Here is a 15,233-nt window from a genome sequence, read left to right as displayed (position 1 = left end):
AAAGTTAAAGGCATAGGTTACTTTTATCTCCGAAAATTGAATAGTTCCCACGGGATTTTTATAACCCTAAATCCACACGACAAAGTCACAGGCATTATTAAGTTGAAAATTTATTTATTTTCAAGTCAGTAAACAGTTAATCAACCCCAAAAACTCTCACTCGTAACGTAACAAATTATATGCTGTCTTTGGATATAAATAAAATTCATAGAAGTACCGCTAAAATCATTTTTAGAATAGATTTCGCCCGGTATACCCGTTTAACCAAAACTTCCTACAAACCACGAATCGAACGAAACACTCCGACTGAGTGCCTGCACAAGCAGTATTTTTTGAAGAACTTTAATTGCTTAGTTTCCTTTGACTAGCAAGCAGAGCCACATGTGCACTGAACAAAAGCATTTCCTAGCTGCTGAAGAGAAGTTTTAGCTTCTCCTTTAGACTAATAAAGAAGCCAAATAGTTTAGCCTAAGCCCTTCCCGGCTTAAAGCCATTAACTTTCGTAGAATACCTAACATCCTTAGCATAAAACAACCAGATGCTAAACAAATCTTGTGTTGTTGATTTAAATATTTTCAGAAGGGACTTTTAATTTTTTTTCCAGTGTCATAAATACACATTATTTTATTTTATTAAAAATCTTTTAATAAGTAACAGTCAACCAGTTTAAATAAATGAAATGGAAACTAACTTTCTACAACCCAAAAATACGCCATTTTTTAAGTACAATATTGAATTAAATAAAGGTAAAATTTAAAATAAACGACAGCCAATAAAACTGATTGACAAAACGCAAACGTATTTTATTGGATAAACAATTTATGAAATGGAAGCAGTCACCGCTAGCGTAGAGTTTCATGTGTTTTAAACAAATTATAACGACCAGCACGGTCAACTGGTTAACCCTCTTGAAATGAGTATATACCTCGCACTCCACTCAAGAACTCAGAGGTAGTGGGAACTTTGACGACCTCCCTGGCGCAGTCGTGAGCGCTGTGGTCTTATTAGTGGGAGGTCCCGGGTTCGATTCCTGGCAGGGGTTTGGAATTTTATAATTTCTAAATTTCTGGTCTGGTCTGTTGGGAGGCTTCGGCCGTGGCTAGTTACCACCCTACTGGCAAAGCCGTGCCGCCAAGCGATTTAGCGTTCCGGTACGATGCCGTGTAGAAACCAAAGGGGTACGGGTTTAATAAAAACTGCCATATCCCTTCCAGGTTAGCCCGCTATCATCTTAGACTGCATCATCACTTACCATCAGGTGTTATTGCAGTCAAGGGCTAACTTGTATCTGAATAAAAAAAAAAAAAAAAAGAGGAACTTGTTAAAAACGCCTTTCACGTGTTCTTCCTATATTAAGATTGTCTCCTGACTTTTGGCCTGAGGGCTTAATATAGATTTGCTACAGAGCAAAGAGAGAACAGACTCTACCTAGTTTCAGAAATTTCCTGTTTACTATTTGTTATTTTATACGTATTTATGCATATTTTTTTTTATTGTTTTTTATAAGTATTATATTTTAATGTGCCTCGTTATCTGAAATAAAAAAATAAAAAGATGCAACCTAATGAGCCATGTCGGTTTTAGTTTAAAAAATAATACCTCATCATGAACCTATCTTCAGCCTACTTACTACTGAACACAGGTTTCCTCTTAGAATGAAAATTGCTAAGACCATAATCTGCCATGCTGGCCCAGTATGGATCTGCAGACTTCACACACCTTTGAAAACATTATGGATAAACTCCCTCACGATGTTTCACCTTGAAAACAAATGATATTTAATTGCTTCAAACGCACATAACTTCGAAAAGTTAGTGAGTGCCTGGGTTCGAACCGCCAACCTCCCGAATAGAAGACCGACGTCTTATCCATTACACTAGCACTCTTTCGTAATACCTACCTCCAATTTTTTTCCACCAGCTCTCAAACTATGATCATCGCGTACATAACGCATTAATACAATTACCGGCTATCGATTACATCGGGCGGCCGTTCAAAACAAATTGTTTGCGAACTAAATATATGCTCGCCGCGCCGTACGTTCAGCTTGCATGAAGTACCAACTTTTTTAATTTCTCCGTCGCCCTCGACTTTCCACTTTTAGGCTAATTGTACACCAAATTCAGCATGCGATGCTAATTTTTATATCAACAAAACATCAGTTTATTTTAAATAAATTTTTGCAATATTTTGTAGGTATTGAGTCGCTTTCTAGTCCGTTTTGGATGTTTTAACCCCATGCAGACATATTTTACCAATCATCCATGTAATAGAACTATGTCAATGTAATCAATGGTTTTTGCGACCGACGCGAGGAGAAACGTGATTATACAAGCTATCAGCTGTTCTGTCTTTAAAGCTTCAATACCAGCTTTCGATGTGAAATCGCCTTTACAGTCACATCGACCGGCGCGGAGTGAAAAAAACGAATGAGACATCAAGTAACAATGGAAATTTTCAAATATCGGCACAGAATTTGTGAGGAAAATTCATTATTAAAATACTTTAAAGCTGCCTCTTGTTTTTATTGCATATATATGTACTACAAGGACAACTTCAAAATCTTCTCGTGTATATTTTAATGTGGACAACGGGACATACCACAATTAAGTTTTTATTTGTAGATATTTCAACCTAATTGCACGGGTCGTGGTCACGATGGGTCTGCGGTGCTGCGAGAGATGAAGTTCGAGCTGTCAGGAGCAGTAGCGAACTACCCTCTTTCTCCTCACGTGTATTTCTGAGTAGCGAACTACCCTCTTTTTCCTCACGTGTATTTCTGAGTAGCGAACTACCCTCTTTCTCCTCACGTGTATTTCTGAGTAGCGAACTACCCTCTTTCTCCTCACGTGTATTTCTGAGTAGCGAACTACCCTCTTTCTCCTCTTGTGTATTTCTGATAGCATTATACTTCGTTGTTCTAAGTACAGTACGCGACAGAAAAAAATGTACCTACATCGACTTTTAGAATGAGATTTCGGATTTGTAGAGCGTTATCGTTGTCACTCGTGCCTGTGTGACGTTTTGTCGGTCTCATCTCTTTCTAAAGGTATATGTCGCGGACTATACCTCTGAAAAGTTAGAGGTACATGCCCGGGGTCGAACCCTCGACCCCGGAATAGGAAGCTGATGTCTTAATCACTAGGCTATCACCACTAAAGCATATATTATCTAATCATAGGCATGAGCTAGCATAAAATAAAGTGGAAATACCTAATACTAAATACAATAAAATATTTATACATGCAATGTAGTTAGGTTTAGAGCTTTCTGATCACTCTGCCGCATGAATAATTTACGATGCCAAAGTACGTTCATTTATTCACGTAACTATTCCATTTGTGATCTACTACTGATTGTCTAATTTTATCGATAGATTTACATTTATTGTGGAACCATTTCAAAAGGCTTGTTTTGAAAATTTTACACGACACTGCCCAAAAAAAGGAGTGTAATGCTTTAGAGTTCATGTATATACTCGTATGTGTAGTACGCGACAAGTCGAGTTGGCAATCGGAGTGGGGACGCCCCGCACACCCGCACAGCCCCTGCGCTAACCCGGTGCGGGATACCGCGGGTGACGTGCGTTGTGCGGGGTGTCCCCCCGCCTCATACCCCGATTACCATCTCGACCTGTGGCGTCCTATAATTTTCTGAAACTAAAGCTATAGATACCGAAATACCAATTTTTATTTATTAAATACTAGATGATGCCCGCGACTTCGCCCACGAGGATTTAGGTTTTTAAAAATCCCGTGGGAACTCTTTGATTTTCCAGGATCAAAGGTAGCATATGTCTATGTCCTTCCCCGGGATGCAAGCTATCTGTGTACCAAATTTCGTTACAATCGGTTGAACGGATGGGCCGTGAAAGGCTAGCAGACAGACAGACACACAGACACACTTTCGCATTTATTTTATTTTATTTTATTGGTTTGCCAACAGATAGTACACATATTATAAAATAACACTTACAATTCACAGAGAAAAAATTTAGAGTGTACACCCAATTACTGGCAAACCGGCATGCATTTTAAAAGTTTGCAAGTGCGGGATTACCAGTTAACTTAAAGCTAAAAATAAAAATATGAAAAAATAAAAAATAAAAACACTGCAATTTACAATAGTACTAAATATTAAATACTAAATATTACATAAAACAAGGAAAATAAGAAAAAAATACGAAGAAGCATACGAGTTTATAATGCTGCATCAATATACTGATGCAGCATTTTTTTGTACTGCTGCAAGGAGAGTGAATGAGGATCTACCTATTATCATATTTTTCGCAGTTTTAAAAAGATTTATGTTCGCGACATATTCTAATCAAGACATTGTTTTCTCCTAAGTTTGTTCTGCATCACCTTATAATATAAGGCTTGTACGTAGAAAATCGCGAATTTTTACGGGGCACAGAAAAAATTATTTTGCGTAAAATGTTTGGGCAGTCAATTTCATAATTTAAAATTTTGAACAGAAGTACCTGATCGGATACCCAGCTTATAATATTAAGTATGGATTTAATTTTCTTAAATTGAGAAATTAACCTATTTCAATATGATTTAAATCATATTGTACTTTTACAAAACAACATGTAAAAGGTACCATCTCCTAGTTAAATTAAACAAAATTCGAGTTCTTTTCTAAAGCAGCCGTGGCACGGAGCGTTCGCGAAACCACCCAAACACGTGACTATATTGCGAAATAATGTGACTCGTCCTAATGGCTCTACCGTTGGGAATACTAAGATTTTTACTATTCTAAGTAGGAAAAACTCAAGCTTTGTATTATTTTTATAGGAATAACCTATAAATATAACCTATAATCGCAGGGAGCTGCTGGATTCAGGCGGCTTTTTTTTAAATATTTAAAAATTTTTTTTTTTAATTTTTTTTTGTTATGCCAAAAAATATGTAAAAAAAAACATTGAGCCCTGTTTTTTAAGACGTAATAAATATCCTACTATTCCTACGTACTGTCGTTTTTGCTCATTTGATGTCCTCAGTCCTGTATCATATTAATTTTAACAGTATCATAAAGCTTTGTTCGGGATAGCTGTTCCACACGTATAATTCAATGGGAAGTTATTATTGTAACAGGTGATAAAAGTTCTTTCGTTCACATAAAGCTGACCCCCGTCGGCCATTACCTACCGTATAAAGAATTCATTGCGAACGTTATATATAATATGAGAGAAACGACACGTGCAGTAATTGTGTGCTTATGACTGTTTTAAACGGAAGTAGAGCAGTGTGGCTAATGAGGAAGTTTCCAGGCAACGTTCGATAACATTTTCATAGATGGCGCTAAATACTACCACCACTAAAAACGAAGAATAATACCTATAGCTATTTATGATCTATGCTTTAATGTTTAGGTGGTGTCAATCAATGACATAGATGAAGAGTAACAGCTAGCGTGCACTGCAGTTTTTCTTACGTTTCTTCCCCACAAAATCTGTGAACTATAATAGGGGTAATTAATTAATTTTGCATCGGGGAAGAAACATAAGGATTGACACGACCTAAGGCATAGATCATATAGATAATAGGTATGGTAGTATTCAGGTGGTAGTATACAGCGCCATCTATGAAAATTTCACACAAAATAACACTAAAATGCGCAAGCCTTACGTACCTACCCCATTGACGGGGCTCGCACGATTGGTTACTCCGACCGCAGATTTAGTGAGTTACATTATTTCGTTACGCTGCTTCCATAGCATTATTGTAGACCATAATATTCGCTTTTTCAAAATATATGCTTTACAATTTTAAATCATAATTTGCAAGGAATAGAGTTTAAAATAATATGGGATGTAGTTGTAGGCTCACCGCGGATTAAGCGCCTTAAAGTATAACATTATTTTGCAATGGATTGTGTCCACCGCGAATGCGGGTTGGTCATCCCTTCATACGGGTATGCTATGAAACATATACGGAGAAATAACATTTTATATTAACAAATACCAACATGTGAGTGACATAGACTTTTTTCCGGAATATCAAAGGACTCCCACGGGATTATAAAAAGCTAAATCCACACTGAATAAGTCGCAAGTGTCCTTATGATATAAGCCTCTTTTTATCCAGGAATATCAAACAGTTCCCACGGTATTTTTGAAAAATCGAAACTTACCCGGATCAAGTCGCGGGTATCATCTAGTGCCCTCCCTTTATCTCCAAAATTTACTAATCGAAAAATCTGAAATAATTACGGTAAAGAGAACTTTATGTATATTTTACAGGAAAAATAAAATCAACGCTCTAGTTATCATAGTTTTTTTCATATTAACAATAAATGTCTACAAACAAAGCGGTTGGACATCATAAGTGATTCTAACCGTTTTTTTTTTTCTTCTATAGTACGGAACCCTCGGTGTGCGAGTCCGACTCGCACTTAAACTGATTTTTTTTTGGTTGCAGTATATATCAATTTTGAGATAATAGTATTATGACAGTAGTAGGTAAGTCTAATATTATTATGCATTGAACTACAAAAGTTTGTATGATGTACGTACTAACTTAATCATACTAAAATGTATTAAAGGAAGGTAAACACTATAAAAGTAGTAGGTACTAGGTAATATTATGAAAGTTCGGTTAATCTACCTTATAATAACTAGCTGATAAAAGCAAGTTTACGGTACGAGACAGAGAGATGTCATACCTATTATTTTTGGAGGAGCAAATCTCATACATGAAATCGGTGCCTTCAGATCTACTTTGATCTAGTAAGAGAAGAGTTTGTGCGATAAAAAGAGAAGTGGAGTGTACCGGTAAGGTAGGTAGTATTAATTACTAGCTAATGCCAGTGACAACGTCCGCGTGGACTTCAAAAATCCCGTGGGAACTCTTTGATTTTCTGGGATAAAAAGTAGCCTATGTCACTCTCCAGATCTTCAGTTATAATCAAGTCAAACCATTGCTCCGTTGCGGCGTGATTGAAGGATAAACCAATGAACCAACAAACAAACACACTTTCGTATTTATAATATGGGTTCATTATGTCATTCAGCGTCACTGGTGCGAAATGGCCTACAGCCCTGCGCTGACCAACCCGCCTGCCCAGCGTGGGCGTTATGGGCATTACTTCTAATGAGCAGCGCCAACAGACAAATGCCCCCCGTTCCCGGCAGCCCTGCTATTCCCGATTACGGTTAGGTGGTGGGGAGTGGGTGGATGAGGAAGGCTGAGGACAGTGTTTGGTGGCGTGCTCTTGGAAAGGCCTATGTCCAGCAGTGGACGCAAACAGGCTGATGGATTGGATTGGATATGACGTCATTCATGGTTGGTGATGGATTCATTCATTGGTTGGTCATTCTGTGGCAACAGTGGAGTTGAGGCCTTCTTGCATGCTCTAGGAAAACAATATCATCTCTCTGCTTAGACCAGTACTTACGCCAGTTAATAAGTTGACCGTTAAATAATAATCCAGCTAATATCGCGGTCTCATACGAAATCCAGTTTACGCGCGGATTAAGGAAAAGCCTTTGGATCAATAAAGGGATTTCAGTGTGGCCGTCGAACCCTTTATGAGCCTAATCCTTATAAATGACACCTTAATCGGCTTGGAAAAACACTATCCTTATTTTTTCGTTTGTTTGTTTTGCTTTTCAAATTCCTAAAAGGCCGGCAACGTATCGGCGGCTCCTCTGGTGCTGCAAATGTTCATGGGCGGCGGTAATCTAATCTAGGTCTAGGAAGTGTTTCATGTAACGATATTTATATGTACAAATATGCATTAATTAACAGCTTTTATTTATATAACAGTTTTTTACCCATATTTGATTAAATTTGTATAATGCGAACTCGCCATCCTCACATAAACTTCAACAGTTTCTAGAGGATGGCGAACTGTTTATTTTAAAATGTATTATTGAAATTAACGTGATCCATAAAAAAAAATACACTTAACATCAGGTGGGTCCGCCTGCTCGTTTACTCGCTATATCTATTAAAAAAAAATTTAGAATGACATCCATCCTTATTTTTAGGGTTCCGTACCAAAGGAAAAAAGGAACCCTAATACACTTTGTTGTCTGTCGTGTCTGTCAAGAAACCTATAGGGTACTTCCCGTTGACCTGGAATCATGAAATTTGGCAGATAGGTAAGGTCATATAGCAGACGTAAGCGAAAAAATCCGAAAACCGGAAACCATGAATTTGTGGTTACATCACAAAAATAAATTAAAATGAGTCGTTATAAACCATACTTTAGGGATTATACGATGTAAAGTTAATAATATGGAAAGAAAACGACACAAAAGTTCATCTAGAGTTCATAATGCTGCAAATATAAGGTGCAGTCATTTTGATCCTAAAACTCATCGCAAGTATAATATAACCGCTTTTCGAGACAAAATGTACTACAATCACTTCCAAATCAAAAAGTACATACGTCAAGTTCTCATTAAAGGACAATCAATGAGGGGTAGAAACAAAAAGCCGCATCGGCCACATTGTAACGGATGAAGCCATGCGTTTTATTAAAATGGCCCTCTGCAGTCCGCATTAATGTAATAACAAAAACCATTATTACATCGAATTCAATGAAGGGCGCTTAATTTTATGTAAGATGGCTTGAGCGTTTTTAATTCTATTTAATAAGTAGTAGGTAATTAGTTCTGTTTACTAATAAAAGTAGGGTAGAAGTTAGTAAGAGCCAAACAAATATAAAATTTATAATCGAATATAATATAGCTGAAACCTGTTTTGTGTGCCTTTATAATAATAAAATAAAATAAAATAAAATAAAATAAAATAAAATAAAATAAAATAAAATAAAATAAAATAAAATAAAATAAAATAAAATAAAATAAAATAAAATAAAATAAAATAAAATAAAATAAAATAAAATAAAATAATATAGTACGCGGCCGAAAGTAATGTACATCGACCTTTAGAAGGTGATAGCAGATTTGTAGAGCGTTGTCCCTGTCGTTGAGACCGACAAAACATCATATAGGTATGAGTAACAGAGAGAACGCTCTACAAAGCCGAAATGTCATTCTAAAGGCCAATATTCATTAGAAATTAATAAAATTGCTATTAGTTAGTATTTGGAATAACTAAAATGACTGATCTAAATAGCAAAAAAATCATAGCTTATATGAATCGTAGAACCAAGTTTTTTTTATTGCACATAAATAGCAACTAATGAATAAAATCGTTTCAGCCTAGATATATCTAATCAATAGGTAGACAGGTAAACATTTCTCTTTTTTTCATGTCACTCTACAGGTTTTTAACTATACCTATGTAAAAAACTTGTCGATCCATTGCTCCGTTGCGACGTGGTTGTTGGACAAACCAACAAAGCAATAAACCGATAAACAAACACACTTTCGTATTTATAACAATATGGGTATGGTGATTGTAAAAATTGATTTCTTTTTGCTGTATTATGCGCTTGACGGCTTATAGAATAGAATAGAATAGAATGGTTTTTTTATTCATGTAAACTTTTTACAAGTACTAAGTATGAATAGTCAGGTAGTTTTAATTTTACAAATTTTACAAATCTAACACCATACCAGACCATCAATAAGAGTAATTTATTACCTATTTTAAATAAATCATTTGACTTTTTGACTTTGACTTTTGACTTTAATTTACCACTGGTTCGGAATGCCGTTCCTACCGAGAAGAACCAGCATATTATATAAGCAGTGCGCTCGGTAAATTCGTAGTTGGCAAAAAACATTCAATTTGCAGTTATTGGATCTAGAAGCCGAATGTACAATCATCATAGTAATAGATGGTGACTTTTTGTTTGATTTATGACACCCTATCGGGACTCCACTCTGCGCCCCTGTCGCCATTAAACAAGATTATCCCTTATGTAGATTAGACAGTACTCAAGGATTTGAGCGGTATATCATTTTAATGTCTATATGGGGTTTGTTAAGGGTAGGATTTTTTCAAAAAAGCGTTTTTAGAAATCTTTTTTTTTATTAATGAAATAAGGATAAGTTTTTGGAATAAGAACTTTGCCTTTATACCTCGGTGATCATCATCATCATCATCATCAACAAATCGCCTGCTTCCTACTGAGCATGAGACACTTTTCAGAATTCATTTAAATTCATAATATGTAACGCTTTAATTGTGATGGAAAAATCGTGAGGAAACCTGCATGCCTCCAGAGTTCTCCATAATGTTCTAACAGATGTGTGAAGTCTTCCAATCTGCACTCGGACAACGTGGTGGACTTAGCCCAAATCTTTTTTTTTTTGCATAACATCAAGTGCATTGCATTGTGCATATGATTATTAAATATTTTTGTCTTTTAGGAACATTTTTGTCAGGCATCGTTCTGAGGCCATCTAAGTTATTTTTGTGGTTTAAATTTCTTTTATGAACAATATTGAATACGTATACTCGTAATATTACCTATTTAGAAATCAAAATGACACTTTAAAATTTTGCGATATTAAGTACGTAAAATAATTTTTCAAAAATTACGTGTGCATTCAGTCGGTGCAGAAAATAACAATTCGAAAACAAAATTCGGAAACATTTTTCTACAAAACAGAATCAAAGGCAAATTAAATAATGAATGATATATCTACATAGATAAAAAAATCTCAATTAGGTACGGATATAACCCATCGAGTGCAAAAACCTCGGTCCATTTGTTACCAGACTACATTACACGTAAGTTATACCACCGTGTAATATAAAAGAGTACCGCTCCGGTACACGGACTCTCATTAAAGAACAATTAATGAGGGGTAGGAACAAAAAACCGCACCACCCGCGCCGACCACGTTCTAATGAATGTAGTCATGCGTTTCATTAAAATAGAACAAGAGATGTAGCTGTTTTACGTTAGACGTACTCTAAATATTAATGTACAAAAAAACTACCCTTCACATATCACTACCCATATGTGAATGTGTGTTTTGTTCTTCAATCACGCTGCAACGAAGCAACGCGCGCAACGAATCGATTTGATTTTCTTACTTGGATTGAAGACCGGAGAGTGATATTGCTACTTTTTATCGCAAAAATTAAAGAGTTCCCACGGGATTTTGAAAAGACCTAAAATCCACGCGGACGATGTCACGGGCATCAGCTAGTAACAGTATAAAACCGAATCGCACCAAGAAATCCATAATAGCAGAAATTTCACTTCCGCAGAGAGTTACATCGAATCGGCTGATCGAAATCTTGGATCCTTTGAATTGTCCTCGCGTATTGTTCTGGTCCAACAATGCGAACGGTTTATAACAATATCTTGTTATATTATCGATTTTCTATTGTATTCGAAACATCGAGATATCGAGATGGTATTAAAAAAATAAAACTTCCAGCACTTAACGGGTTGTCTTCTGAAATATTTCTCTGAATAAAAATTATTGTGTTTCTATTTCGACTGGTTGACTAAAAAAAACATTAATAGGCATGAGCTTAATTTTACAGTAAGTAAGATTTTAGATTGTTAATTGATTAATATTATTTTAATAAAATAAAGGAGCGAAAGAAGGAAGAGGAAAAATTCTGAGTTTTTACCTTTTCCTTTTATACATATATTTAGAAGATCATAGTCGCTTGGTATATATTATAATGTACCAAGCGACAGAAATACAATTTTACTATATCTCAGCGTTTATTAAGAGGGTCGTAGTCGGGTTTTAGTTTTAAACTTTATCTTGTTGGAAATTGAGCTGCCCTAATAATATTATTTCTCAATAATGTGATGACTTTACACACGAAGCCCGAGAGTTTACCGGATACGAGGGTCATTCATACCCATTGAAATATTTACCCGATGAAAATGTTTTCGGATCAGAATATTATAATGTGGTGGAAATGTATGGTCGATGTCGTGTATTATTATTAAATTTTATGCCCACGTTGAAAGAGTCATCGGTTAATTAATATTAAATTATGATAATATTTTCAAAATTTTATGGTCGATTAATATGCCTGATTTATTTTGTTAGCTGTTAACAAAATAAAATGTTAATTGCCTACCTATTAAACATTCCATTATTATTTTTAATCCAATCCAATTAATACTCAAAATTTCAGAAAAATGTTTGTTTAATGTACTTTGCTTAAGTTGTCATCATCATCATCATCATCAACGTTTCATGTAGGTTTCATGTATATTAGGGTTGTTGTTGCCACACGCTACAGTCTTGCGCCGCCGCCTGAATCCAACGACCCCCTTTTTACGTCTATATTATGATGCACAAGTACATATAAATAAACTAGCGTATGCCCGCGACTTCATCCACGTGGACTACACAGATTTCAAACCCCTATTTTACCCGCTTAGGGGTTAAACAAAAAGTCTTTCAAACAAAATGTCTACGTCGCAATAGCTATCTGCATGCCAAATTTTAGCTCGATCCGTCCAGTATAGTTTTAGCTTTGCGTTGATAGATCAATCAGTCAGCTTTTCCTTTTATATATTTAGATTCTTGACTAATCTTTCTGAAGAATATTTAAATAAATCCAACATCTACTTAAATCAATAAAGTTAGTTCGAAACTAAATTTCCAAATACTTTATGTAAGCAGAGTTCCAAATCGTCGGTGCGTCTCCGACACACAGGTACAGTTGGCTACGTGCTTCGAATAATGTATTAGTATTGACGTTAAATCAATAGATTACCGAAAGGGCATTCCGTATATAATCGCTGAATGGCCGTATTATGTGACCTTTAAGGCCCAAGACACGGGTCTGCCCCCGAAATTCAAATTTAATTTGGTTTTTAGGGTTCCGTACCTCAAAAAGAAAAACGGAACCCTTATAGGATCACTTTGTTGTCTGTCTGTCTGTCTGTCAAGAAACCTACAGGGTACTTTCCGTTGACTTAGAATCATGAAATTTGGCAGGTAGGTAGATCTTATAGCTGACATTTGGGGAAAAATCTGAAAACCGTGAATTTAGGGTTAGATCACACAAAAAAAATTAAATTGCGGTCATGAACTAATAATTAGTATTTTCAATTTTCTAAGTAAGATTACTATATTAAGTGGGGTATCATATGAAAGGTCTTCACCTGTACATTCTAAAACCGATTTTTATTTATTTTTATGCATCATAGTTTTTGAATTATCGTGCAAAATGACGGAAAAATTCGACTATAGTACGGAACCCTCGTTGCGCGAGCCTGACTCGCACTTGGCTGGTTTTTTTCACAATTTGTTAACTAATGCGACAAAGTAGACTTATGGCATTCTTTCGCCCCTAGCAATATCATCTTCACAGGTTTATATAAAAACTAGAGGATGCCCGCGACTTCATCCGCGTGGATTTAGGTGTTTAAGAATCCCGTGGGAACACATTAATTTTCCGGGATAAAAAGTAGCCTTCCCCGGGATGTAAGCTAACTCTGTACTAAATTTCATCAAAATCGGTCGAACGGTTGGGCCGTGAAAAGCAAGCAGACAGGCAGACAGATATACAATGAACCAAAAGCTTAATTTGCTGTACCTAATCCGCTGAAACAGGTCGAATCTGTATGGTGCAACATGCAGCATGCGAAATGCACCGCCCGCCCTCCCACTGCTAAACATGCAGGAAGAAGGAGGATTCTTCCTGCATATTTGCATTTCGCAGATTCGACCTGTTTCAGCGGATTACAGCAAATAATTAAGCTTTTGGTTCATTGTATATCATGGACTTCCGCAAAGTAACGCCTGCTTCTATACAACATTAGACAGACAGATAGACAGACAGACAGTCAGACACACTTTCGCATTTATAATATTAGTATGGAGTATGGATTAATCATCTCTGCAACATTGGTAGGGTACAGGTGGCTACGCACTCCCTATAATGTATTAGTATTTAGTATTGACGGTTAATCAATAGATTACGGTAACTGTTTGCCGTACATAATCGCGGGATGATCACATTATGTAAAACGGGGTAATTGAGCCGCCAAAATTGAAATTATCCCATTTTAGCCCCGACACACGCAGCGTTGGGCTAACGGTTGATAACTAAATTTTAGTTAATTTATTAGACAATTTGATATTATTATTAGAGACAAGTTGACTAGCCCCGGCTTCTCTCGATTGGAATTTCTGAATTGCTTTCTTAACTGAGTATAGTTAGAAGCGGTGATAGGCGATAGCCTTCTTTTCGCGAGGTCGGGGGTTCGATCCGGGCACGCACCACTAACTATTCGGAGTTATGTGCGTTTAAAAAAAATTAAATATCACTGACATTAACGGTGAAGGAAAACATCGTGAGGAAACCTGCATGCCTGAGAGTTCTCCATGATCTCAAAGGTGTGTGAAGTTTGCCAATCCGCACTGAGCCAGCGTGGCAGACTATGGCCTAAACCCTTCTCACTCTGAGCGGAGACCCGGCTCAGTAGTAGGCAGGTAATGGATTGATCACGATAATAGATAATAGTTAGATACGTTATCTATAAGGTATCTAACCGTATTCATTACTAGATATATTATTATACCCAATTAAGATACGATAAGATACGGTTAAGGATACATACTTCTCTCAAGATCTCAAGTTTTGTAAACCAAGTAGTTCTAGCATTACGTTAATACACTTATGTAAGTCAAACAGTCAGTGCCTTTTTATATTATAAACGTAAACAAACTGTCGAGAAAAGGTTGGTTTAAAGCTGATAAGGACTGCTTTTTAACTATTTGTCTTTCGAGATGACTTTGCCAACTAAGTGTTTCATCTTAATGCTAAAGTATATTAAAACTTGTTGCATCTGCACTTAAAAGTACTTTTAAGTTTAAAAAATACTAGTCTTTTAAAACGGTATTCTTATTTATTATATTCGTTATTCTTAAATTATTGGAAAATAAGGTAAATTCTGTAGAAAGGTAACTTAAATAAACTCTAGGTACTTTGAATGTAAGATATTATGATAATAGGTTATTTGTAAGCTCTATGTAATCAGAAAATACGGTCTGAGTATTTAGAAATTATCAGGTGAGGTAGTAGGTATATTATTTCATCATCAAATCAGTGAGAAGAGCTTAGGCCGTAGTCTGCCACGCAGGTTCAATGTGGATTGGCAGACTTCACACACCTTTGAAAACATGGAGAACTGGATTAGGAGGCGGACGTCTTAACCACTAGGCTATTACAGCTGCATACATAATATACAAACAAATTTAAATATTTACATGTTAACCAATACCATAGAAAAACAAAATGTTAAATTACCTTGACCATTCGATTAATTCCGATATTATTGAAGATTCATTACAATATGAAAATAAATAATGCCGT

General features: G+C 36.0%; 1 protein-coding gene across 13 annotated transcripts in view; it reads right to left on the bottom strand.

The window, feature by feature from the left end:
- The window catches only part of LOC117984500 (CUGBP Elav-like family member 1), a 462,287-nt gene that overhangs the window by 336,271 nt on the left and 110,783 nt on the right, over positions 1–15,233 (bottom strand). The window lies entirely within an intron of this gene.

Source organism: Maniola hyperantus, chromosome 8 (genome assembly GCF_902806685.2).
Source record: "Maniola hyperantus chromosome 8, iAphHyp1.2, whole genome shotgun sequence".
NCBI classification, from domain to species: Eukaryota; Metazoa; Arthropoda; class Insecta; order Lepidoptera; family Nymphalidae; genus Maniola; species Maniola hyperantus.
Note: the sequence above shows the minus strand (reverse complement) of the source record. Positions and strands in the feature narration are given on the sequence as shown.